Source organism: Amblyomma americanum, chromosome 3 (genome assembly GCF_052857255.1).
Source record: "Amblyomma americanum isolate KBUSLIRL-KWMA chromosome 3, ASM5285725v1, whole genome shotgun sequence".
NCBI classification, from domain to species: domain Eukaryota; kingdom Metazoa; phylum Arthropoda; class Arachnida; order Ixodida; family Ixodidae; genus Amblyomma; species Amblyomma americanum.
The window spans coordinates 111383784-111411633 of NC_135499.1; the positions used below are offsets into that span (position 1 = coordinate 111383784).

General features: G+C 44.7%; 1 long non-coding RNA gene across 1 annotated transcript; it reads left to right on the plus strand.

Moving 5' to 3' along the window:
* Positions 1-22609: 22609 nt before the first annotated feature.
* Positions 22610-27278, plus strand: LOC144123236 (uncharacterized). The gene is made up of 3 exons (XR_013313050.1): positions 22610-22654; positions 24994-25133; positions 27229-27278. It is a non-coding gene; the product is annotated as an uncharacterized LOC144123236 (long non-coding RNA).
* The last annotated feature ends 572 nt before the right edge of the window (positions 27279-27850 follow it).

Here is a 27850-nt window from a genome sequence, read left to right on the forward strand (position 1 = left end):
AGTGGAATACAGGGCACAATCAACGGAAGAGATATCTTTTGGTATCCCATAGCAGAACATTCACTAGCAAGGCGAGGAAAATACTGCCATGATAAACAGAGGCAGAGCTGTGAAGGCCAGATTGGGAAACCCGCTGCGACAAATGCATTGCAGACGGCACATGACTACTAGGCGGTGATTTGTGGGGAAGCTTGCCTTTTTTAATCCATGAAAACTCGTCTGATAATGGTTGTTTTTAGCGCCACGCAGATATTTGACGCCAGCTGCACGTTCATATTTAAAGAAATCGGTGCGCTGTTTTCATGTCTTACCAGTGGCCTGAAGTTAGATCGTTGTAGTCGACATTTTCCGTCAACTGGTGGTTCCCACCATCCCGGTGCACAGTTGTAGCTCTCGGACAAGTTGTTGTGTGGTTGGTGTAGTCATAGTTTCGCCACATTTGTTGCAGTACAGTTCCATTTTGGAAGAACTTTAAAGTAAGCATAAAAATATCAAGCATTTTCAGTATTTGCTACCAGTAGGCGAGTCTTGAGGATGGAGTATGGTAATAGTGGGTGATTGTTATGAAGGGTAGAGGTGGATGGTTGCAGGCTCGTAGGTAGGGGTTGTATTTTAACCGGTGTTTGTAAAACACACACACACTTGTAAAAACACTTAAATCACATATTTTTGGAGGGGGTCTTTCCTGCTAATGCAGCAAAAGAGAAACCTAACAAGTAAAGCAAGAAATTGAGGCCACACATGCAAAAAACAAAATGCGACTTGATTTATAGATGGTATTCGTTCGTAAAAAACGCAAAAAAAATAGCGCTTCAAATTCCTCCGAATTTCTTCCTAACTAAAGAATATTCGCAAGCAGGGCGGCAATGCAGGCTAGTTGGTCGTACATTTGATGGAAATAAGGCGCTACACAAGGAAACAACGACAACTGAAACAACGGACACAGGACAAGCGTGTGTCGGTCGTTTCAGTTGTATTTTTCCTTGTGTAGCGCCTTATTCCTATCAAAAGAATATTCCTTGCCTGCTTTTGTGTGTTGACGGTTGCCCGTGACCAAAGACCCATTCATGGCTAGTAAAGGTATTTTAAAAATATCCCATCCCGCCATTCACTCTTGACGCCTCAATTGAAATGGGCTTTTTGCCACGGTTTTGAAGGAACACGTGGTACAAGTTCTCTGAGGTCCACGCCCAAAATCAGTGTCGACGGACGCGTTTAACTTGCTAAATCTACCCGCGATGGCGGCACCTCCATTTCGTTTTCTGGTCTTTTCGTACTTACAAAAGCTCCGTTCTTTGTAAGAGTGGATTCTTAGTGCTCTGAAAGGGATACTCCACAGGGATAGGCGAACTTTAAACTGTCTTCAGTCTTCCTTTAAAGAAGCAGTCGTTCGGCATACTCGCAAAATAAACTCTGCAAATGTTAACCCTCATTAACACTTCTTTTTGGGCGAGTTGGTGCATACTTGATTTGAAGAAAATAGCGCCAGAGCATGCAAACCACGAAAAGACAAGGACGAGTCTCGTCCTTGTCTTTTCGTGGTTTGCATGCTCTGGCGCTATTTTCTTCAAATCAAGTTAACCCTCGCATCCATTAGCACGCCTAATGTTCATAGTTTAGAATAGAGTTTGCAGGAAACTAGTGAGGAAGAGCAACGTAAACGTGTTAGCGCTAAAAGTGAAAGGAGAGGTTTCCACGATGTCACGCGGGAACACCTCTTCCACATTAACCGAGCGCGGTCACTTAAGCGTCGAGAGAACTGACGATAACTTTAGCAATAAAATAATTACCGGGGGCACTAAAGAAAGTTATTTCTGAGCAATGCGGGATCATGGCCACCGTATTCGAATTCCATTTTAATTGTATTCAAATTTTATGTCAAACCTATTCCAATAATATTCCAATCTTATTCTATTCATTAGAGGACGGTGCAGTTGTATTTCTACTTACCATTACTGGCTAAGATTTCATATTCTTTCGCCTTGAATGACGTCACAACGTTTCGACCAATCGCAAGTGCTGTAATGCCGCCACTTGCGTGACACCGGGTTTTTGTGCCTTTCATCCATTTATTTCTTTCGCATTAAAAACACGCATTGAGCAAAGAAGTAGTGGCCGTGGTAGCCAGGCAAGGCACTAGAAAGCTCTCCCTGGAGACAGATGTGGTTACTGAAGCCCAAGCGTGGAATTCAGGAATAGGTGTTCACACCAAACCCAGTAAGCTGACTTGATGCCGCGTGGCGAAGGCGTGGATTGAGGCGTGTGGCGCAAGTGCGCCGTTGGCCCTTATTGTGCACCCGAAGAAGTCGGAATGCTTCTGTGTGCTGTAGGTATAGGCGGCGGTGGTGGCTGTCCTCGTTGGTAATGGTTTGGAAACATGGCGTCGAACGCGGTCGTCGCTTCCTGGCCTTGTGCGACCTAAAAGGCGTTAGCGCACCGGTGTCCTGTTCTGCGCCGTTGAAGGCGAAGACGAAGTAATGGAGGACGATACCTTCAATCTTATGTTCTGATGATGATGGATTTTTATGGCGCCAGGGCATCTGTGGCCAAAGACCGCCTTTGCTCAAGGTTTTCTCTTTTTCTCAAGGTGGGGTCCCCCAAGACCCATTTCTAAAGCATTTCACCCTGAAAGCGAGCACCAGGCCAGTGGAAGCTTGTACCCAGTGTATCGCCGGTGGGTACCCGGTGGCACTGAGGATTGAACCCAGCACCTCCCGCATTTGAGACGGATGCTGACACGACTACGCATCGCTGCGGTTTTTGTGTTCTGAGTCGGCATACAAGGCAAGCATTTTTGCGACAACTTTGTTCGAGTGCTCTGTGACGCAGTTTTTCTGCGCATGATGCGCAGTTCTGCTCTGGTGGCTGGTCTCATTGTAGTGTAGGATGGCCCCCGTCAGCTCCGCCTTGACCGCTCTCTCCGGATTATGATCAGCATATCGGGGGAGCCGTGTCGCAGGAAGATATATGGCAAGAAAGATGCACAGCTACTTTTGCTGTGCCATCCGGCACGGTTTTCGCTTCGGCATAGTGGGTGAGCTAGTCGATCGTCACGATTATCCACTTGTTTCCAGATTTTGACATCGAAAAAAGGACAAGGTGGCCATCGCCGATCTGCTGGGAGAGCCTCGACGGAAGTACAGTTGAGTTCTGGAGTTAGGTCGGTGGCCTTTTTTGTCGCTGACAATCTCGGCAGGCTTACACATTACGTGCGAGAATGGTACATAATCCGCGGTAATATTATTTGTCTTCAATTGCGACTCTCGTTAATAATAATGATTCCTGGTACGAAGAGTTGTTGTTTGTGCGAAATCACCCCTCCGGGGGTTCAAAGCATAGCATAATCATCTATTGCTGATGCATATCCTCATAGAGAAACGTGGCACGAAAAACTAATCACATCAATATCCACGACTAGGAATCGAAACCAGGGCGGCACAAACAGAAAACTTCACAAACCGCTGCGCGTGCCCACTAGGCTATCGCCGCAGTTCTTTTTTTATTTAGTACATATAAATATTGCCGAGAAGAAAAATATGAGTGCGCTTATGCGACACCAGACTGCTGAATAATAGGAGCCCACCACACCCCCGGATGCCCCTAGCTGCAACCAGGGGCGCTGTGCATTTCAGAGTGCCGTATATATCAACTTCCATGCACTTCCTGCCTTTCATCGTCTTCCACGTGGTACAAATCCGTGTTTAGCACTGATTGGAATGTAGTAAACATTCTCTGTAGGTTTAATGCAGCTCCTGTTGAGAGCACACTTCATTACTTTCCGTGTTACGCTCGTATCATTGGTGTGCTGCTTGATTTCATTTGCGAAGCAGCGCTACTTAGCGATATAGATCAAATTATTCAGCAAATTTAGAGCCTTTACAGCATCCAAATAAAGCCGCCTTAAAACGGCCTTTTAATAAACTATACGCGTTGCTCTTGTGGTTGACAAATCATGAACTATCTTTGTTAACCAGTGCTTCCCGTAATAATTGGTCCTTTGTATTTCTTATAAGGTTCGCCTGGTCCTGTGTCGCCGCGATACATCTGAAGCAAGATTTTTATATTTTTATGTTCAGCTTCGGTTGGCCTGGTCAGATATACGTTCTTCCCTTGTTGTACCTTGAGGGAGCTGGAAATTTTGTCATAATTATAAAAAACCCGAGAACCTTACGACTTCGCAGCCGTTTTACAGAAGGTCACTAAAGCACCTATAGCTGACGGATCTCTGATATAACCTACGATTTTTCAGACCGCTACTTAAAAAGCGGGGTGGCTCAACAGCATAATATGATCCAAAAAGCTTTTTTGCATCAATTCCCGAGGTCGATTTTGCTGATTGCATTAGGCCGTGATGACCGAGTAAGTTGTAAGCGCTGTTTCTTCGATCACTTCCTGTGTCATCTATATTAACGTATCGAGCGTTATTCAGTTAATCGGTAAATTCCTGTACTTGCCAAGTAGATGTGCGATCTGGGCTAAGAAATGATCTTTATTGTGGGGTGATCTGTACATTACGCCTACTAAAGTTCTCGCTGTAATTTGGACCCAACGCTGTTCTTGGAGGATCGGCGGGAATTTCAATCAATAATGCTTCACACTATTCCACCGACACTTTGAAGTCCTGTGTAACCCAGTACTCCAGTGAAATTTTGGCAAAGTGCCACGCCTACATACGGGTTCCTATAAACTGTATCATTTGTTCATGCGTGGGATCGCTTCTTAATCTCGAGGTTATATCTTCGGGAGTCACTGTAGTGAAGCGTTGGGTTGATAAGCCATGTTTAGAATAAAGGGATAACACAGAAGTCATTTTCTTCAAATTAGCGCAAAGAAAAAAGAGCGTAACATAGTTTTTTCTGAGCTTTGATATTGAACCGCAGAACTGATAACTGGGATAATGTTCTCATTTCGCGGCCAGAGAGAACGGGCTCATAGGGCTTGAACATAGTGATGGGACCTAGATTATTGTAAAGAAGCATTATCAAGCATTATCAGAGTAGTATCAAGACTGAAGTTCTTGTACCTACTTTATCACGGACACCTCAGCATAAAAAAAGAAACATACCTTCAGGAACCATTCTACCACTCCTCAAGGACTAACAATACGAAAACACTTCGTCAACCCATAAGCCACATTAATGTTCACAAATATTCCTTGTTCCCTTCAGCAATCCATTACTGGAATAAACTACCATCCACTGTTGTGAACTGCAGCACAAGCGAATCTTTCTTAAAACATGTTAATCACCTTGATCCAACATTCTCACCGTGATGCTTCTGTAATGATGAAATTGTATTGTGTATTTATTTGTGCATTTACCTGTCTCTCTTCTTCGATCCGCCATTGTAATTTTTTTGTGATTTGTATCCACGCCTGCATGGGCTCGAGAAGGGCCAGCAGTATTCGGAAATAAATAAATAAATAAATAAATAAATAAATAAATAAATAAATTATCCGAAGATGCGTAGATCATCAAGGGTGGCTGTGTTTGAACAGCTCTTGGTGCGGTTTTCCCCGGCAATATTATTCGCTTACTTCAAGTTTCAGCCTTCCTTGAGAACGCGTGCATGGCGTGTGGACCAGTCCCTGCGGACGGCTTCCTGTCCGAGCACAAACAACTGCTCATGAAAGAAGCCCCGCAAAGTTTTTATCGGTTTTTATGCTGGGCAACGTCCAGTGGCAATGTCGTCACACTTGGTCGTTAACGAATTTTCAGTTCTCGACTCGACAAGGCTGATGGCGAGCTCAAAAAATCACCGCAAGGCCCCGCGCGCCCTCTTTATCCGCGGAGAGAAACTGCGCGAGACCAACACGCGACCAACGAGGTCACACAACGGTACTTCACGATGTTCAGTCCCTCAGGCCTGCCGTAGCCATGTAAATTTCCATGTACCCTTCACCAATCTACATACATATCGCTACGACCTCATGGCGCGCCCGAGCGGAATCAGTCAACAATATTCTTTGCACACAGGACGAATTGGGCATCCTCCATCGACGAGACGCCGTTGGCCACCAGAAAGCTGCTTAGATACGCACCATATTTCATTGCACACTAACATGACTAGCAGCTGCTACTTAAATGCAAGTTGAGTATAGAAATATTTTCTCAGGAGTTCTTATAATTAAACTCCACTCGCAAGCGCATTCATGCTATGCCGTGTGCTATCATGTTGCGAATTTATTCTTAAGTACCAAAGCTAAATTTGTTTTGGGGCGACATCGAGAAACGACTCACCATAAAGTTTAAGAGAGCTTGAAATTGGAGGGGACAAGTGGCTTAAGAAACCGGCTTCCCGGTCAACCACACCTAACAGCACAACTGTCCTTGGTGCGCCAAATGAGCAAACCAAGCGCTTCAAGAGCAATAATTCAGTGTTCGGATCAGGAGGTCTCTGCCTCTACGCATAGTCTGTATGCACGTAGAAAATCCCGTATTATCAGAAGATATACCAGAAAGAGGGCGCCAGACTGGTTTCTACAACAATGACAAACTCACAAACAAGGACAAGTTATTTCAAAGAGATGATCCGAGCGGCGCCAGTGCGGTAGGAAACGCTCACTGGTTTCTCGATTGTGAAACGTTTGTCCTAGTCTGTCCCCAGCTCTATTAAGAATACGTGTAGAGGGTAAACAGGACGTCGCTTTTAGGTTCAGTTCTATGAATATACGAAATCGCCGCGGTGTTAACTCTGCAGCGAACTAGGCTCTTCCCGTCCCAAGTGTAATCTCCAGTTCGTTTAAAAAATACAGCCGCTATTCAATTACCGGAAAAGCTGCAACGGTAAAGTCCGCGAGGCATCGGCGATTAAGAAATAAAAATTTTAATGCATCAGGGTATTTTGGCTATGAGCATCGTGAGGAAATTCGGCATTGCAGCCAGTGCAAATGTTATGCTATATCTTGGAATATTATGTGTTATTTACGCATAACTGCGAATGTTTCACTCAGCTGGTTTCTTTAATTGGGATACTCTGCATTCAAGCGGAAACAGGCGATATGTGCATTACTGCATGAAAATGGATACAATCCAGAATTTATTGATCGTCTAACATAGGTGCCTGAGGGTATAATAACACCTCCTTGAATAGTTTGCTCATTGCTTCTTAGAAACCAATATTTTGTATGTTATGGTGGATGAGAATCGTATATTTACTGCATATATACAGGAACCAAATATTTTAATTACGGGTTTATTGATTCGCGTAAGTATAATAATAGATGCTTCCTATCACCAATTTTACATTAACTGCGTCAAATTGCCTTATTTCCAATTGCTTTACTATTGTAGAGCCAACAGAACTGTTGTATAGTAAAGAGTGGTCCAACTTCAAACCCCTCACCCTAATTTCTGCATGTAAGTCTCAAATCATCAAAAACTCTTTCCTATTAGCATTTCAAGAGCATAGTAAAGTCATGCACAAACTCAGGTACAAACGCTGTGAGGCGATAACTACAAAAAGCGTAAACTCACAGTCCAAGCATCCATTTTTTCAGCAGAGGTCTCCGCTCCTCCGCCGAAAAAGAGCCAGGTCGAAATGAGAAGAGACGTGATAAGCTTGGCCATGCTGACAGTCAGTATACTGCTAAGAGCCTATAGGCAGGCGCATTTATAGCGCTGTTCCGCGAGTGTTCACGCCCCAAAAATAAAAGTTTCCTTTTCCTCCCTACATGTTGTTAACTGAGTTAAGAAACGAACTAGAGAAGAGTTTCCGTCGATCATTAATTAGCAGTCACTTGCAGAGAACACAAAGCTGTTTTAGGAATACTTCATGCACAAATCCTTTTGAGTGCATTGAGTGATTGCAAGCATAACATTCTTTTGCCGGTTATAAGGTGGTAGCTTTCTTGAAATCTATTTTAGCCATTGTACTCACATGTGGTTGGAACGCACTTCTTCTCTATTCTCATGCTGCAGTAGTCGTCTCATTGCGCGCTCTCAAACAAAACATAAAAAGTAGTCTGGAAACTACAGAATCTGCGCGAATGCTTTCTTGTCTCTTTTTTCTGCATGATATGAACAAATTTGTGGTCTCTTATCCTTTCCCTCAAGCGCAGTAATATTATTACCTCAATAACTAGCTTTATGTAGGAGGCACAGAACTGCTCGATCATACTTTATTCAAAAAATGTAAGCTCTCAGCATACATCATTAAGACAGATTCTGAAGCATGTAGCCGTGTATACCGCTTGAGCCTGCGATTTTCGATCTTTTTTAAGCAGTTATGCGTTTTACATGTTCTTGTTCTTTTCTGCGGAGCGGAAATTTTTCTCCACCCGACGCCTAATTCCACTAGGCTACCTCCGCAGAGATCGCGGTCACGTTTCTAACAACTTTCCCAAACCAGAAGGTGTTTACCACAATTTCTGCAGATGGAAGCACTACGCCTGTTGGACCAGGAATTTCGCTGGGGGTCTTTAAAAGGCGTAAAGTAGAACACACGCGACGCTCTCCTGCGCGTAGCAACGTGCGAACGCAACTATGGCGCCGAGGTGGATGCCTCTCCCGCCGAGGAGTTCACCTCCTGCAGGAAACGTTCGCTGCGGCGCGAGCTGCAAAGGCTGCCATCCGATCGCAGAGGCGGGTGCTGCTGTGTCCTCAGTTTGATAAGACGGTCGATTTTAAAAATAAATCGTTGCTTTGCCGACTGCACAGGCATACATGGGCGACATTTCAACACCTATTCGCTGACAGCGCCAGTCGTATGATCACGCTTGTCCCAGGGCAAACATTGCCTCACACTCTAGCGTTGCTCGGTTACTGGAGAGCGACTTATATGAATGGCAGTTCCCCATAGGTAACGCGGGATTATGAAGCAAGCGTTTTGTTGGCTTTGCGAAAGCAAATGAAGAAACAAACCTGTCTAGCTACCGCTCGACTGTGTTGTAAAAGCGGCACTTTGAGCTCTCCCTAGGTTATCGCTCTATTCGTACAAACTTTTCTTGAAGAAAATATTCCTTCGGAACTAGTTTGTTGTTGGATATCCAGGAAGTATAGGTAATAATATTATTTTAATGTGAATACTTATGCTTCAATGACACACCTCTGTAGGATACTTGATCACAGGCTTTCGCGAAATTAGTAAATACAGGATCAATCCTTAACACAGCATGGGCGGCAAAATGAAGATTAATTAATCACTAAAACAACAGTGTCATGATCACGATCAGTCCTACTGCAGGGCAAAGGCCTCTCAAATTACTTTAAGCCTCCCATTTAGCAGCTGCTGCCACCATATCAGCGCAAACCTCTTAAATTCATCCGCCCGCCAAATTTTCTGCCGCCCACTGCTAAGCTTGCCTTCTCTTGGAATCCACTCCCTTACCCTTAATGACCAATGGTTATTTTTCCTAAAAACATGGTAAGAAAGGAACAACCACGGAGAGAACTTTGTACGCTGACACGGAGAAAAAAAGGTGCTTGTTTGTGTATTTCTTTATAGCAGATGATATGATCAGATCTAGCAGTGCAGGGCACACTGGAAGAGAAGATAGCTCTGGTATTGGATAGTAGAGATGTGTTACTGAATTTAGAGTTAGGAGAAACATGGGCAAGTTTACACCACTCAAGCACGTACCTAGTGTCAAGAGATTGCTGAAAGACGGCAGAAAAAATGTGAGATATAAGCGCATTTGTTCATTCAGATAGTTTTGGGGTATATTCGCGGGACCAGGCGACGAGTTAATTGGCATGTACTCGGTCAAGCGCTTTTTATACCCCTTCATGACTGGATGATGGCACTAACAGAACTGGAGTTAAAATAAATAAGAATGGCATCTCCGCAGTAAATGCGGAAATAAAGAATAAATTAAATTCTGTGGCTCTTTGTCATCGCGAAATTCTGTCACCATCCTGAATAGTTGACGTGAAATTTACATAGGGAGGAACCGAAACCGAAGAGCTTAGAGGAATATTTCTGTTTTTGATTTGTGGTGTTCTCAACAGGAAAATAAATATCATTCAAGGCTAAAGGATAATTTGTTAGAAAGTAGAAGAAAAACAACCACATATTGCCGGTATGATACGATCCCCACCCTCCGATTTTCTCGCCCAGTGCTCTACCAACTGACTTACTGCGGCAGCTTTCGAATCTTATAATTTCGTGCCTATTCATGCTGCATGTAAGCTTGAGAAGGTTCTCCAGCGCCGCCGCTCTCCATAGCGGTGGACGTAGTGCGTTCTCTATTACCGAGTGTCATGTTGCATGTAGTCGAACGATGCGCAAGGTCGATTTACATAGGTCGCAGCGCCTGCGGCGCTAGTAAGGTTGCTGAATTGAACCGCCAAAATGAAGTGTGCCGAGAGACAAAAATGAAAGAAATCTAATTGCAGGCACAATTTTTAATGGTAACCATTGAAAACAATATAGCAGTCACTGGTTTTAAAAGTGCTTTTTGGTTGTGTAGAATTGGTTGGAAAGTAGACCGCTGTTTTTGTTTTAAAAAATTATTTTCTGCACCTTGGTTTCCGCTAGCTACCTGCGCCGGCCTTGGTTGACATGCTTCATCTCGTGAGCATCGCTGCGTGCAGATACTCGCATTTTATCAGCGTTGATTTCGAATGCTTGGTTACTTTTTGTCCTCGTGCTGCGTTTTCATGGCTATCTGAGGGGACTGTTTTTAGCAATACCAGCGAAAATTAGATATACTGCCACAATTAACATAACCGAGTGCCTTACCCTCATGAAAAGGGTCTATAGACTTCACAGACTTTAAAGCCATCGTTTAGACTTCTCCTTTCGTCTATAGACAGTCCATAGACTAAAGTCTGTAACTGTCCTAATTTCCTTTTGTGTATAGACAGTTTAGAGACTAATGTCTATGACATCTTTAATTTTCTTTTATTTATAGACAGTCTATAAGCCATATCGTCAGGTAGTAGTGACTGCAATCCGGAGAGCAGAAAAAAATCGAAAACGGCGTTTAAATACAGCTCTTCTATTTGGGCTGTGTTGCGCCCACAATGGACTGAATCACTTGGCGGCGGCCTAGCAACAAACGTGCTCGGCGGTCGTCGACTAGATTGCCCGCCGCTCTCAGCCGTGCTCAATTGAAAGGTGACAGCGAGCGTTCGAGACACGCCGTGCGAAGCTACTACAACACTCTGAAACAACGTAGAATCAGCTTCAACTGACTGTGATCAATGGAGATAAATGTGGTCGCGCAGTGTGCCGGAAGCTCTCAAGAATGAACTCATATTTTCTAGCGCTTTTCTAGCGCTAGAAAATATGAGTTCAAACAATATCCAACTAGCCCAAGTTTCTGCCTTACTCTCAAGAATGAACAAACACCGCAAAGATAATCGGCATTGCTCCCCACTCAAACGAAGCGTCGACCCGATGGTTTAAAACAAATAATGCGCTAGAAACAAATGAAACGAATCGTGCAAATATAAATACCTAGTGTTTAAGCATAGCCCCTATTAGCGCGCATAATATGGCTTTAGACGGACGATAAGGACAACTTCTGGTTGTATGCGTCATCGCTGGGATGCAATCATTTCGTCAGTGGCAACTTCGTAGTCCAGTTCACCTTGCCAACGAAAAACCTTGCACGGGCCGAAATAGCGCCGCAAAACCTTTTAACTAAATCCGCGGCAGCAAATGGGCGTCTAAACCCTAACTCGGTCTCCTGGCTTGTATTCCGCGCTGCATCTTCGTAAGTTGTAGCGTCTGGTGTAGCTTCACTGTTGGTCTTCGATCCGTAAACGGGGAAGTCTTAGGGCTTCTGCGCGCTGATGGTACTTGGCGACGGCTTTATCTTCTTCGGTAACGGTAGGTAGCATGGCGTCTAGCGTGTTCGTGACCTCCCTGCCATGGACGCGCCGATATGGCGTCATCTGGGAGGTATCCTGCACTGCTGTGCTTTAGCAGAAGGCGACGTAAGGCAGGATAACGACCCAGGTCTTGTGTTCGGCAACGACATACATGGCGAGCAGGTAAGCGATGGTTTTGTTCAGGCGTTCCTTGAGTTCGTTGTTGTGCGGATGGTATGCAGTTGTCCTCCGGAGGCTTGTTCGCCGGTACCGGAGAATGACTTTCGTCGCCATGAACGCTGTTCCTTTGCCCGTGATGAACTCATAGGGGGCGCCGTGTGAAAAATGCGACGAGTTCTGCTCCTGTTGCGTTCGGTTGCGCTTCTTCCTCGGAGTTGTGGGTCAGGTAGTCGCTATGATGACCCACTTATTTTCAGACGTTGACTTCGGGTACTTACATCGTAGTGCTCCCCACAGCCGGTAATGTGACTAGGGCGTTGACGATCTGTTGGAGGAGAATCGGGCGTGCTCAATCAACGACTTTTTTAGTGCTCGTCCCTGGCGCACGTCCGCGTCTTCAACTTTTGCCTTTCACTTGTTTTGCGCTGTAACACCCTCAAAGAATAAAACGTAACACACATAACCCGGACCATCACTGCTATGTGTGTTGCTTCTTCTTGTTCGCCCCCTTTTTTGCGCTGGTTTTCACGCTATAAGGCTGAATGAACTAAAAGTATCTGAAAGGCAGTAAATATTATATGCTGAGCTCATGGCTTCCACAATTAGTGGTTAAGGCTCACTAACTCTTCGCCACAGCCTATGAACACGGCAGAAGGCAGATCCTTCTTAACAGAGTCTCTCGAAATATTTTCAGTCTACTAAGATATTTTACTATGCGTTCTTTAATTAGTTGCGAAAGTGATTTCCTATGTAGAGATCTGCTTTGATTAACAGTGTCACTGCAACGATTTTAGCTACACAAGGCTACAGATTCATCACTTGCAATGAGGCTGCTTTGAAGGCAGAGCCATCGGGTATTGCATAGGTGATCAATATTTTGAAGAATAAGGTGAGACTAGCCATGTACCTTCGCAAACCGGCAGAGTTCAGAGAGGAATGCGGCCTTGTGATAACCATCAGTAATGTTCCTTGTCATGGCATGGTTTGACCCACGCCACAGTGATGTGCTCGCTAGAAAGGTTTGACTGACTGCCTGTCCTACGCTGAGAAAAAAAATTCCGTTTATCCACTCTACCAGATTTATACGTTTGCCGTCAGTACGTTTGTGTAGGGCGCTGGGCGCTGGAACCCTGTCGCACAAAACTAGCGACCTTTTTTAGGTAGCTACTTAGCCTCAGAGGCAATGGTTGAGCTGTAGCAAAGATGAAAATGCATGCACTTTGCCGTGGCTATAGCACTGTAGCATCAACAAGGCTAGAGAGCCAGAGTTTAACTTTCTCACTTGCAGAACCCACCACACCAGCGCTCTAGATAAGCGTGCTGAAATCTACTATCCTGCCCACCTCTAGACTTCTTTACTGACGCCTTTAAAGTTCAAATCGCACACAAGTATGTGAGGGCAAGCATCGGGAGGCATTGAGCGGTTTCTCATTGAAGATCAAACGATACGAGAACCAAAAAATCTAGAGCTTCAGTTATTTTCGAAGCAAGGTTCACGAGAATAAGCGCGGTTATGCTCGCTTTTACAAGTGACTACACAGATTGTTTATAAAACGATTCCTTTATTGCAAATCTGACGGCTTCTCTTCGTCAGTTGTAGGATTTCACCGACGGTTGTCTTCTTTGATAACCCGATTCGGCCCGACGATTGCGCTGAAGTACGGCCCAACCTGCGCACCACCCATGGAGAAATAAGGAGGGAGCGCCGCGATGCAGCTGTTATCCCCCCTAGAGCAAGTCACGTGGTAGCGTGGCGTGGCATCACTCACATCTGCGAGACTTTAAACTCCGAGCTTGCTCAAGGTCAGGGCGACGGAGATCTTAGGCTCTAAAAGTAGCAGATGGTTAAGCATGGCTACGCGTGGAATGTCGTGCAGTAGCATTAATTACGGTAGGCACATGAGGTCCTTAAGTCCAAAAGGCATTTCACCTAAACGCCTGCTACGTAAAGACATTTACTGAGAAGGCGTTAACCATGACGGTCCTCACCCTAAAACCTCAATACCATAAGATCTTTAGCCTAAAAACCTTTTACCTAAAGGCATTTACCACAAAGACGTTTGACCAAAAATCCTCTACCGTGAAGGCCTTCACCCAAGTGTACCCTTCAACCACGTGAACCCACCACTCTCTGGGCATGTGGGCCGCCTGCAACGAAGCAGTATTTAGACACGTCCTAATGACCTAAGTCGAAATATGCGCCTAGTAGTGCTACCGCACCTAAGGATAGAAGAACCATGCTACGACTGGTTGCTCCTACTTGAAACTGGCGGGATAGCCTAGTCACGACCTTCTAATTAGAATTTTATCGAGGCGTGTTGGTGTGTATACTGGGGAAACTAAAGCAGTTTTGAGTACTCCGGTTTATTCATGATGGCACCACCAGTTATTGTCAGTGCGAGCAAGATGCAAACTATGGCTACATGAACTCCGAACATAAAATAAATTTCTGATTATTGAAAGCAAAATTCAGTTCAAAAAATCGCTCTGAATAAACTGGTTAACTCTGGTGAGAACCGAAAGTTTCATTTGCATGGCTACGTTCACAAACACCACACATCCTGCCGAAGGGATTGTCTCTAAAGCGTCGATGAAATGCCCGATGGGGCAGTTGCCACCTGCCACGGTGGGCAGATGTTGATGACGTCGTAGATGGCATCCCTATCAAAAAATCTCATATGGATGCATATGTGTCTCGTATGAATTTATGTGTCTAGTATGTGGTCATCTGAGATGATATGTGTCTAGTATGTGGTCATACGAGTTGATTTGTGTCCAATATGTGTTTCGTATGGGCTGATATGTGTACCTGGTATCCCTCGTATGGGTTTATATGTGTCTTTCGTATCCCTCGTATGGGCTGATATGTGTCATTCGTATGCCTCGTATGGGCATATGTGTCCTTCGTATCCCTCGTATGGGCATATGTGTCCCTCGTATGCCTCTATGGGCTGATACGTGTCTATCGTATCAGTTGTTTGAGCCGAAATATAGATTTCGTATCACCCAAATGGGCCGATGTGTCTTTCATTCACTCATTTGAGGCAAATGCAGCTCTCGTATCACTCATATGGGTGAACTGCGTGTCTCAGTGAGCTGATATTGTCACGAACCCGAAGACGACAAAGTTGGCAATGGTGTGCACGGAGCGCTCGCGCTAGGCCCACCGCCATTAAATCATTCCATCGCCATCTGTTATGTAGTACTGTCTTCACCTGCTTGCCGTCGCGTAACATTTGGCGTGAGGTGCGGAGTTCATCCCCATCCTGGTCCTGGAGCTTCGGTGTCCTGCGTGTGCCGTGGTCGTCGGTCGTGTGTTCCTGCCCGCACCGCCCGGTTGTGCCCCAGCCCGCCAGACCAGAACCGACCATGTCGTTCACCCCAGCCCCACCCCCTGCCCCGGCCAGAAGACACGACAACTTGACGACGCCGCCGCTACTCGAACCTATGACCCCACCGACCCTAGAAGTCGCCAACATATTCGAACACAGCCCCTGCCCATGCCGTTCGGTGTGTTCATGGGCCTCGGCCGTCGGCTCAAGGTGACCTAGCTAGCTACGGCCCGGAAGCTTCTTGGACCAGCGCTCATCTGATTATCATCTGTTCACCTCTTTCATCGTGACGGCAAACCCTGCATCTTCTCTTCTGTGTTCATCCGTCCTGTCACGCTAATCGTCACGCACTGCGTTTCGTCTTCACTGCCGGTCTTTCAGTTCGCGCGATCGGGACGATCGCTCGGCAGCCCCGGGTAGTGTCACGGACTCGAAGACGACAAAGTGGGCAGTGGAGCGGCACGGAGCTCTCGCGCTAGGCCCACTGCCAATAAATCATTCCATCGCCATCTGTTATGTAGTACTCTTCACCATGCTTGCCGTCACGTAACAATATATGTCTTTTATAAGGCTCGACGTATGAAATTAAATGGATAACATTTCATCTTGTCTTTCACGCGGGGCACTTGAGCTCATAATTAAAGAACACAGGTGATCAAATTAGATCCCTCTAACGTGGTGGGATGTTAAATCCCAAGTATAGTACCATTTTACGCTGTATCAGCTTAGCACATGAATGGACAAGCATATGGCATTCCAATACTGTCCTGTTTCAAAGCTACATCTCAGCTGAAGTGCACACATTCAAAAAAAAGTTTAGAACACCCTCAGGAAAAGTAAAATTAAGCCAAGGACACCATCTAAAACATAATAGATAATGAGGCCACAAAACATTGGTCCATGGGATAAATGACTCAAGTAGCTTCCAATAATAAGGAAGTGACTATACAGATGCAAAAATTTCCCATACATATATCCCAAGCTTGAGAGGTGTGTTGAATAATTTGCCTCCTTGTCTATAACATGCTAATTACTGAAAGTGAAAGATATTATTATAAACGAAGCTTCAGATATCTTTTTTCACAGGTGTAATTCATTTTTTGATATCGTCCTCCACTTACACTGATGCCCTTGCATCATCGATGCATTATTCTTGTTTACATGCTCTCAGAGAAGAATGAGGCTGATGGCCCCAACTGGACACTAAAGATCTTCAAATGTTTCTTCAGCTACGGTATAGCCAGTAGCTACAAGGCACCAGGTCAGAACTATTGGTGGGTGATGCAGAACATCCCAAAACTGCAGCTTATTCAACACGGCGGTATTGCCACCTAACTTGTTGTCATGCCAAGCATTGTCACATTAAATGATGGATTTTTTTAGGACAAACTTTAAGAAAAAGTGCACGGTCCTTCAGCACCCTCAAGTTCAAGAATGCCCACAATAACCGTCTGCTTAATGTGACAATCATCACAAATAAATTCATCCACATGTGCCACGAGCTCAGATGCGAGATGCAGACAGTGGGCATCCACTGCACTCCTCGTCTTTCACACTCAACACAGCTGGATCTTGCATGTACGTACAGTTTGTACCCACCTTCTGACTGGAAACATAACATACCCATTACCATAAATTGGACTCATTCGATGGTGGATAATGATAGGAAGAACACCTTCTGCCATCCAAGATTTGGTTTCGAAAAGCTATTATAACCGTACACTGATGTATACTAACATTTTCCTTGTGACTACTTCAATATCAGTGGTGCCATGTGCAAAATGAAAATATGAAAAGTGGGAACATCAAACTTTCTTTTCATTGTAACGTCTTTCCCTTTCACGAGGTGATAAATGTGTTACAGACCAGGAGGTAAAAAATATACTGATCTCCCCTCGTAAAAACAGAATCCACCAATACCATCTGTTTAATGAAACAAACCTACATAATACACAAAAACACTACATATATACTATATCATGGAACAAGAGTAAGAGTTTTGTACACAGACCACACGAACAACTCAGCAGCAAGTGACATACAATATTAGTTACATTTCTCCATATTTACTATACTCAAATACAACTTAAGAATGAAGTGGCAGATGCCTCTCAAAGGACCAGGTATTGTAATGAGCATGGAGGAGGAGGACACAACCAGCAGTGCATGAGAGTTTTGATGATGACGATGAGATGTGAGCCCGTTAACAGGCCAATGTGATCCATTAAACGTCTGCGTATAGAAGCCGAGCACATCGAGCACTGCCACAATGAGATTAGCAATAATGAGAATGACAATGTCTCTAATGAGCTATTGTAGACGCCATGGTAGAGGGCTCCAGATTAACTTCAACTGCATATGCGCTGACAAAGCACAGCAAAGAGGCGTGTTTTCCACTTCACCTATATCAACATGTGGCTGCTCTCGCCTGGATTTGACTCAGCTTCCTTGGGCATAGACCACAATGGAGTGAATAAATGTCCATCCAAACAACTGTGACGTGACAACTAAAGAACTGAATATGGACAGGTAATGACAAAAAGAAAAGTGGGCCATATATGCCCTCTTCACTGTGTGAACATGTCGTCCATCTGAAAACAAACATAAAAATAAAAAGACATGAAGTGTCACCTGCTGAAGAAATAAACAGCCGAAACACTAGTACACCTTCATTCACAGAAATGGAGCTACCTGTCACAAGGCAACGGGTGTGGTAGGCACGCAGCAACCGAATTATATAGTGTGCGCCATCCTGATTGGCTCAGGTTGTCGTACCTTCCATGCAAACAACTTGCGAAGGGAATTATAGAGAAGCATTTGCCTCTTCATTCTTGAGTTGTATTCAACTATAGTTTACACAACACACAAAGGAAAATACTGCTTCTCAAAGGAACACTAAGGACATGTCCACATAATTTCTGTTCTTAGTAAAAATATGTTGCATTGGCCCTTTCTAACCATTCTGTTATTCTGTTAACCATTCTATTTACTAGGGCCGCCTACCCGTGTGTGTTTTTTTTCTTGCAGAAATGAAGGGTTTATTTGAGATATGTCAATAAAAGAATTCCAAAAAGTTCCTATAGTTAGACGAAAGCTATATATTCGGAAAAAAACAATCTGATATGCACTGCAAACTGCCTTCAAAAATCTTTCCTGACCGAATGCTTCGTCGGAGCGAACATCTCTCAGGACACCTCGGGCGTTTTAAACTTGTTTACCAATAGACATCGGCTTTGCGACCAATATCAGATATTCAATATGCAAGATATACCCACTCCAGCGGGCTGATCACGTATCTATAGGGCCGCCTACCCGTGTGTGTTTTTTTTCTTGCAGAAATGAATGTTTTATTTGAGATATGTCCATAAAAGAATTCCAAAAAGTTCCTATAGTTCGACGAAAGCTATATATTCGGAAAAAAACAATCCGGTATACACTGCGAACTGCCTTCAAATATCTTGCCTGACCGAATGCTTTGTCGGATCGAACATCTCTCAAAACACCTCGGACGTTTCAAACTTGTTTACCAATAGACATCGGCTGTGCGACCAATATCAGTTATACAATATGTGAGATATACCCACTCCAGCGGGCCGATCACGTATCTATAGGGCTGCTTACCCATGTGTTTTTTTTTTCTTGCAGAAGTGAAAGGTTTATTTGAGATATGTCAATAAAAGAATTCCAAAAAGTTCCTATAGTTCGACGAAAGCTATATATTCGGAAAAAAACAATCCGGTATACGCTGCGAACTGCCTTCAAAGATCTTGCCTGACCGAATGCTTCGTCGGATCGAACATCTCTCAGGACACCTCGGACGTTTCAAACTTGTTTACCAATAGACATCGGCTGTGCGACCAATATCAGATATACAATATGCAAGATATACCCACTCCAGCGGGCCGATCACGTATCTATAGGGCCGCATACCCGTGTGTTTTTTTTTCTTGCAGAAATGAAGGGTTTATTTGAGATATGTCAATAAAAGAATTCCAAAAAGTTCCTATAGTTCAACGAAAGCTATATATTCGGAAAAAAACAATCCGGTATACACTGCGAACTGCCTTCAAAGGTCTTTCCTGACCGAATGCTTCACTGGATCGAACATCTCTCAGAACACCTTGGATGTTTTAAACTTGTTTACCAATAGACATCGGCTTTGCGACCTATATCAGATATAAAATATGCGAGATATACCCACTCCAGTGGGCCGATCACGTACCTATAGGGCTGCCTACCCGAGTTCAGGTGGGGCTATACTCAAGAAGCACGGAACAGGGGGGTGGAAATGGGGAAGGTCGCCTCCCCCCCCCCCCCCACATTTTTCAGGGGGGATGTGCCCCCCCAATCTCCATTTGCTTCTACTTGGATCAGATTTCTGAAAATTGAAACACATATTAGTTCTAACCTCTTAATTCAAAGCACAGTGGGGCTGCATGAGCTGCTTGGCTTAGTAGCCAGTTGTAAAACATTTGGTATATGAGTAACCTGAACCGGTCATGTCCCTACAGAATTCGATCGACTATATATCGACCTGACCGTGTACATGATCACGATTAGCAGAATTTAAACAAACTATGCACAGGCTTTTTTAAAGGAATTGATCACTCCTCGTGCGTACAGCTTCCCACCTATAAGCTCCTCATTTCAATTAATTTTATATTGCCATAGATCTTTGCTCCGTTTGTTCGTTCGCACTCACAACCTCCGGCACGCGGCTTTATCATTTTGTTTTGGAATGCGAGGTGCGACCAGACTTATGCCGTTGATCATGGCCACGTGCAAATGATTCCACATTTTTCCAGATTCTTGCTGCTTTTGGTTCTCTATCTCGAAGGTTCCTTGCCAGCTTTAAATTCAGCACGACCAAGAACTGCATGGCATTCAGGTCGATGACCGCCGAGCACGCATGATTAAGCCTATTGCAGCCGCCGAGTAATTCAGTTCTTAGTGGGCGTGAGTCAGCCCCTTAAACAGTTAATTTTGGAAGCCTTTTCGTTGTCTTCCTGAGAGCTGGAGTGTCGTCACCGCATCGTGATACTTTGCATCAAGCTTGAATATATATATATATATATATATATATATATATATATATATATATATATATAATGTAAATGAGCATTAAAAAATAAATAAAATAAGCTCGAAGTCCTGCCCTCCCACTAAAAAAAAAGAGTTCCGGAGTCCCTGGCTATCATTAATTGTCTCGAGCATAGCCCAAACCTTCACCCGCTGCCATCACGACCCGGACGCGACAGCGGTGTGCCAGAGAACACTGCGAAACTATAATTATAGAGGTCCTCGATCACCTCGATCGAAGCACCTCGATCGAGGGCGCGGTTGTGCTACCCAGTTCCGTGTTCTAGCGCACACTAGCAGTTTATTTTTGAGAGCCTCTTCCTACTCGTACCTTGCACACTTCTGATTTCTTAACATAAATTCTTTCAGTGCATCAATTTACCTATTCAGCAATCTATATTTCCCCCTCTGCTGGTCCTAAGTTGCTGATTTCAGGTCAGTGGCAATATAGTACTTATGATATCTACCTCGCACCGTGCCAGAAAATACTTTTTTGCAGCAATTACAGACTTTTCAAGCACTTGCTGCATTTAGGGGTGTTCTAAAAGAAGTGTTTATTTTATCGTAGATAACACAGAAGTTGCTGTTTACAGCGCAGAGAACAGGGAAGGGCCCAGCGTTATTTATGATCAAGAGCCGCGCAACAGGACCTTTTATATTTCGAAACCGAAGCTGAAAATGTTCTAGCGTCGTCTGACGGCTAGGCCCAGACTTTATAGGTGCTTAATGTTTGTCGTAAGCCACACAAAACTTTCTGATTAAAGCACTAAGTAAAAAGCGCAAAGCACAATCAGGCACCGCGCGCCACTATAGCTTCCAGCTTTGAAACCGAAACCGAAAGCGATTTGTAACATAGCGACTACTTTGTTTAATGCAGTGGCGATCAAAAATCGCAGAACACTTCAAAGATTTAGGTTACAGCGGTACCATAAAGCTCATACATGATAGAGCACACAGAGTTACACTAAGCTACCCTATTCACACTCCATGGGCAGACACAGGTGCAAGACCGATTTGAGGGGCTAGTTGGTTCTGCTTATGTTGGACCAACGCTCTGTGGCACAGCTTGACACGGAACTCCTAACTATTTCCCCTTCAAAGTAGTATTTGTAACTTTTCAACTATAAGTATTTCATGGTGTGTAGAGCCCCGCGTCGTCTGCTACTACATGCGGTCAATCAGCAGTCAACTGGATGGCCGGATGCGCTGCACGAGGAGGCTGCGACATGGAGTGGTATAGAGATCACGGTCGGAGACGCAAGTTCTGCCGCAGGAAACAAACAGACGACATTGAACGAAAAAAACGTATTTATTATTCTGGTTTGTAAAGAAGAGGTCATCATCATCATCGTATGCAGTGCCCTGTGCGGTGCGCGTCGCCAAGCCAATCCAAGTATGCGGTCGTTTGCGTCCAACGTTTGCGTCGTCACTCGTGTCGGTGTGTGTGGTTGTTACAGTTATTAGATTGTGTGTTTTGCAGCCACATGTGACACTTCCACTATGGGTTCGTCAGCTGCGGCGAGCTATGCTACGTGAAATACTTCGACCGACGGCGCAAAAGCTATCGTACACGTCTCTATGTCGTCCTTGTTTCCTTTGCGCTACACCTATCCATGATGCCTCACCTACTGGCGTTGGCGACCTGGCAAAAAAAAGGACGCCTACTGGCGCGGCGGAAAAGATGAGAAGGCATTCTATTCCGCCCAAGTAATGGAGCTTGGAGGTGAGTTTTGTAGTTACTTCGCTACTTGGTCAGATTTCAGAAGTGCCAAACGTGTGATGCGTGTACAGTCAAGCCTAACGCTTTTAGCAAAGCTTGGTGGCGTTTTACATAAAGTCGATGCACATGCTTTTTTACTGTTGCGAGCACTTGCAGAACGCTTACCATACCACTTCCTCTGTGCTTGCGATCCGAGCACACAGCAGCCCAGCGCATGCTTCCCAAAGAAGGGAAAAACTGCCTCTTCGCGTTGTAGCAGGTCTCGACGTAAGCGTCACTCTGAGCGAAATAATATATTGTGATTTTTTTCATGAATTCAAGTAATTGCATGAGGCAGGGAGAAATCGGCTGTGTTCAGATCTGCTAATTTTTCGCATCATATGATTTTTAGAAAGCAATGAACGCGACACACTAACTGATCCGTTTCCGTAGCTTGCCCTGTGTTTGCTGTCGCTTTCATTATTTTATCTCTCATTTCTTGTTTTCCAGTAACAAAAGCGGAGCTTATCCAGAGGGTGTCGAAGAGAAAAATCACTGCAATGGGCCTTGAAAAGTCTGAGCCAGCAACAACAGTTGCACAGATACATGTATGTACTGGGCGAAGTTTTACTGCGGATGTCTCTGCTACTGCCACTCGCACGCTTACCAGTCGCGATATGTACACTACATAGCAGCATACTTCAGAGCCAGGCAGGCGTCTCTGTTTGTGTGTGTCTAAAATATTTATGGTTGCGGGAAGCAGCCAGGCTCCCGTCAGCAACAGAGAGCTTTGTAGCGGATCTTTGAATTGTAGTATAGAGATATTGCTTAAATGCTACCATTGTAAAAGATTGCGTAGGACACTAGAGAACCGCATGTGGAATGGAAGCATCGTTCTGTTTTTGTTCTCTCATATATTGTGTGCTTCATGTCAGGTCAAAGTTTCATTTTTCGTATTGCCTCCTCGCATTGTTGTCTAAAATATTTATTGTTTGGGGGAGCAGCAAGGCTGCCTTCAGCAACAGAGAGCTTTGTATCGAGCCTACCGATACGGCGTTGCGGGACAGCGCACTTCTCTCATTGCAGCACGTTGTCTTAGCTTCGGCTTGCAACTCGGCGGCCTGTTTTCTCAGTGCCATGATACTTTGTTAAATATATGTATTGCTGGAAATTTATAAGCCCTGCTATTCTTCGGTTATGCGGCATACCAAAGCGAATCGGGCCACGTGAGACACGGATAGGGCCTCTGATAATTATTATTCACGAGGGGTGATAATTATTATTCACGTGTCTATCGAAAACACCGGTGCTGCGCTGTGGGCTACAACTGCGGTGGGCTCTCTGCGGTCGGGGCGGCTCTTGTCAAGACACGATTAATTACTGGAAGGCACCGTTCCCCTCTTCCCGTCATCTGTCCATCGTCGGTCGCTTCTTGCAGGGAACCAGTCAAAGGGGGAAGGTCATTTGCATCGAGCCCGAGCGTGAGAAGAACAGGCTCCTTCCCAGCTAGTCATCCTTTCTTTTTGAGCAGTCGTCGGCCACCTGATGACGCTGTCGAAATTGCCGCTGCTGTTGCTGCGCCACCGTGGTCATCCCTGTCGATGGGATCTGCACCTTAATCCTCTTCGGCTGGTGTGCATTCCGTTCATAATAGGCCCAACGCCGACGCCACCGAAAGCTCCCCATTTGACTTTCAAACAAAAGGGGTGCTGTCTACTCTTGTAAACGGAAGGGCAGCCACACAGAACAAGCAGGGATGGAGGACTAAAGCTAGTGGACCAAGCGGAAGGGAGAAAAACCTCTGAGAGGGAATGGAAGGAGAGGAGCATGGAAAAGTAGCTAGTTTGCCATATATGTAACTCCAATATAATGTCTTTTATTAAAGATTGTTTGCCGTTGTGTGTTCCGGGGACGGTGCCTCACAACAACCTTGGTAGAGGACATTTTCAGCCAGAGGGTGGTCGGGACCCTTTAAGTAGTGGCTGCCGGCTGGCGTGCATGTGTGCTCTGCCAAATTTGTTGTTCAAAATTTTTGTTCTCTACGGAGGTCATTTTCATTTCACAGCTGAAGATGAAGCATAACCTTGCGTGTGCCGATTCGGTTGTTGCCATAAAGCTTGGTGCTCGGGTCTTCTGCCACAAGTGCTTAAAATACCTGAGAAATACCGTATGCATACTTCACCTTGCATTTGACTCATCAAAAAGAAAAATTTCCCAGTGTGGATCATCATGCCTGCACACACAGTGCGGGGCCGACATGCAAGGCCAGATTGTAATGCCTTTCATTCGAGTGCTAGCTCTGCAGTAAAAGCGATAGCATACAGACACGACGTGCAGCTGAATTTGTACAGTGCACGCACTTCAGAAAAATGTTCAACCAGCTGATATGCACGCTTGTCAAAATAATGCGTGCATTACTTGCTGGCAGCAATATTAACAGCTGGAGGGCGGCAGACTACGGTTGAGGGGAACATATCCTGATTGTTTTCTGCTTACAGCCCACAGAAATTAGTTTACAAACAGAAATTGCAACTACCACAGGAGAGTCAGTATAGGCAGGGTCGATCATTGGCGCCCAAGTAATTAGTGTGTAGTTAACAAATATGCAATAATCTGAGACTACAGCATGTTTGAGCAGTGCATGCGCAGTTTTTCCCTCCTCCTCGTCATCAGCCTCACTACACCTACAGGGCAAAAGCCTCACCCATGTCTTTCTAATTAACGCTGTCCATTTAACCCTCCATGGTGGTTTCAAATGCAAGTCTTTAGAGTGCGACTGCCCGTCACAGACGCTTTTCAGGATATCTCGAAGCTTACATGCAGACTTCACAACAGCACACAACGCACTGAAGGACATATACTTGCGTTGTTGCCGCCGATGTATGCATCTGAGTGCATGAGTCCGCGGCTGCCCTGAATAACTAACGTCCTTTCTTTCGCTCCCAAGGATCAGATTTCTACCGTACGCATGCGAGCAATGAGACGCAACAGCAAGCAAAGCAGCAGAGGGCACTCGCCTTCCGTGATCCATGGACGGCCTTGGCGCCATGATTGCCAGCAGGCTGGTTCTGGCGGCGACTAGTTCATGTGAGCATGATGCACCTTCCTGTCAGGAGTGAATTTTCTGGCAGCGAACAGGCTCTCCGAGCACGGCAATTTGAAAAAGCCCAATGATAATTTAAAGATTTAAAGATGTATAGACACCTTATTTTGGTGGCATGTTTTCTTCCCTACAATGATTCAGAAGACACTGCTATGAATGAATCATCATGTGGTGTTTGCCTGGGACCTATAAATAATTTGTAATCGAATTTTTCTGCCATGCTGTCTCGGTTTCAACAGCCGAGTGAAGACTGTGACATCAGAGAGGTTATATGTAACGTGAAGCATGGAAAAAATGCGATATAATTGCTGCTTGATCGTTTTAATTCACTACAGTGTTGAAGCCAGCCTTCCTCAATAGTCGGAATGACAAATGTAGCAGCACCGATTATATTGCAGTTTTTCATGCCTCGCATGACCTATAAGCTCACTTTGACGTCATAGTCCCCATTCAGCTCTTGAAACTGAAACGGCGCGAGAAAGAAATTCGATTATAAATTATTTAGTAGTCATGGGAGAATCTTCATCATCAGCCTGATTGCACCCAATGCAGGGTGAAGGCCTCTCCCATGTCTCTCCAATTAACCATGTCTTGCCAGCTGCGCCCACCTTATGCCTGCAAACTTCTCAATTTCATACGCCCACCTAACCTTCTGCCGCCCCCTGCTATGTTTTCTTTCTCTTGGAATCCCTTAGGGACCAACAGCTATCTTACCTTCGCATTACATTCCCCGCTCAAGCCAATTTCTTCCTCTTGATTTTGGCTAGGATGTCATTAACCCGCGTGTGTTCCCTCAACCACTCTTCCTGCTTCCGGTCTCTTAAAGGAGTATAGACACCTAATTTTGGTGGCATGTTTTCTTTTCTTCAATGATGCAGAAGACGCTACTAGGCATGAATCACCATGTGATGTTTGCCTACGACCGCTAAATAATTTATAATTGTTTTTTTCTGGCATGCTGTTTCAGTTTTGGAACAGCCGAACGATGGCTCTGACGTCAAAGAGGGCTTTTCCTTCACGTGAGCCATGGAAAAATGTCCATAGAATCGCTGCTTTATTGTTCTAATTTACTGCAGTGTTGAAATCAGCCTTCCTCAATTGCTGGAATGACAACAAATGTGCAAGCAGTGATTATATTGCTGTGTTTTCATGTCTCGTGACGTGTAAGCACACATTGACGTCACTGTCCTTGTTCAAGTGTTGAAGCCGAAACTGGACGAAAAATAAATACTATTATAAATTATTAAGCGGTCGTAAGAGATTACTAGCTGCTACTCCATGTATAATAATGCCTTATGCATCGTTACAAGCAAGAAATCACGCACCCAAACGGTAGGTGTTATACTGCTTTACCGTTACGCCTATCATTTTTCTTTCCGTGGCTCACTGCGTTGTCCTCAGCTTAAGCTGAACCCTTTTTGTTAGCCTCCACGTTTCTGCCCCATAGGTGGATACTGGTAAGATGCAGCTGTTGTACACATTTCTTTTGAGGAATATTGGTAAACTGCCATTCATTACCTGAGAGACCCTGCCATATGCGTTCCATCGCAATCTTATCCTTCTAGTTATTCCCTCATGATCCGGATCAGTTGTCAGTATTGATACCTGCCTTAAATAAACGTATTCCTTTACCTTTTCCCTTACCTCGCTACCAATTGTGAACTGCTGTTCTCTTGCTAGACTTGAGAATAGGAAAATACCACAAGGTAATCCATGTATAATAATACCTGATGCCTCATTAGAAAGCAAAAACTCACACCCAAAAGATGGGTGTTTATACTCCTTTAAAGCTAGTTGGTGCATTACAGAATGTGAGTCACCAGTGTTACCAGTAAAACCCTTTAACATCATATTTTGATCTGTTGATTGAAATCAAGTTTTTTTGTGTTCTAGTTAATGGTATTTCATTATTTCTTTGCTCCTTATTTGGAAAAATTATTTCTCGGGACTCTGACCAGGCTCAAGAAGTGTAATGTGATAGTAAACAGAATATGTTTGAAAATCCTCTGAAGTTGCCGTTTAATTTACCTTGTACATTAGTCTTTTGTAGCAAATATGAACACTTTTCATACTTTGCAGTCTTCCACTAGCATGGATCCTGCTGCACCACAGAGCCCGGATATCTTGCTGAGGTCAGCAGCCAGGTATGAAGATGTCGCATATTTAGAATGTAAGACAAGTGGGCTTTGATGCCCCATCGGCCAGTGCTGATAAAGGAGCAAAACACAGACGGAAGACGAGGCTGACAAAGTTCAGTTTGGCGCTCAGGAACGCTTGGCTACCGGGGTGCGCCGTGCTAACAAAGATTGTGGCCGTCCACACTTCTTGTTTGATTTGCGTCTTTACACTTGTGGAGGGGCTGGGTGCGCAGTGCTAACAAGAAGTGTCGACGGCTACAATCTTTGCTAGTACAGCGCACCTCGGTAGCCAAGCGTTTTCTGTGTGCCAAACAGAACTTTGTCAGCCTCGTCTTCCGCCTGTGTTTTGCTCCTTCTTCAGCACGGGGCGCTGGGGCATCAAAGCCCAATTGTCGATCTTACAAGAATGATTTTGTAAGCTTGAAATGCTTTTAGCTCTCATCCTTGATAAATGCAGGCAAACAATCTAGAAACCGGAAACATGGGGATGAGCATCACTGCACACCTCTTGGAAATGGGAAATTTTCTGTCCGAATAATATGAAGCAGAAAAAAAATTGCCTG